This window comes from Protopterus annectens, chromosome 4.part0, assembly GCF_019279795.1.
Source record: "Protopterus annectens isolate FY-2018-M chromosome 4.part0, PAN1.0, whole genome shotgun sequence".
NCBI lineage: Eukaryota > Metazoa > Chordata > Ceratodontiformes > Protopteridae > Protopterus > Protopterus annectens.
In genome coordinates this window covers 1,114,150,010-1,114,150,681 of record NC_056733.1, presented here as the reverse complement: position 1 = coordinate 1,114,150,681, position 672 = coordinate 1,114,150,010, and positions in this window count along the sequence as shown.

The following is a 672-nucleotide window of genomic DNA, read 5'->3' as shown; positions in this document are numbered from 1 at the left end:
CTGTTGAGGCTGCCCACTAAAGTGTGCTAGCCTGTGTAGCTGATGTATTACTGTTTCTGCATTTTCTGTGTGTTTCTATCTAAAAACAAAAAAAAAAGCAAAAAAATAATCCTTGTTTTCCCACCTCTCCTCGACTAGTTTAGACCAGTTTACAGGCTTTGCTGTATTCTGGGCTGTGGGGTAGTTCCTGTGTTGTCCATTATCTTACTTGGATAGAAGGAAGTTTCTTTGCTCACCAGTGGGAATGGGGAGCCTTGAGCAGCCTACCTGTCCCTGTAGGAAGTGACCTCAGCACAAGAGCTGTAGTAATTGTTTGTTTTGGACCATTTCTAGCTCTTTTGAAGTGCCCTGTTTAAAATCCGCCTCTGGGCATTTTTTTCTGGCTATACTACTCAGACAAGCTCCTCATGGTCCTGCAGAGTGGTCCTAGCTACAGAGAACTCAGAAAAGCGACTACTTTCTGGATTTAAGTATCTTTGCTGTTTTTTTACTTTAAATACCTTCTCTAGCTTACCATAAACAAGCTTAAACTGTTTTTATAGCTGTTTGCTGCATTATTTAATATCTGCACTTAAAGTTACATTTTAGTCGAATTTGATCGAAAGTTTGTTTGTTTGTTTAATTTAACTGTTGAGGCTGCCCACTAAAGTGTGCTAGCCTGTGTAACTGATT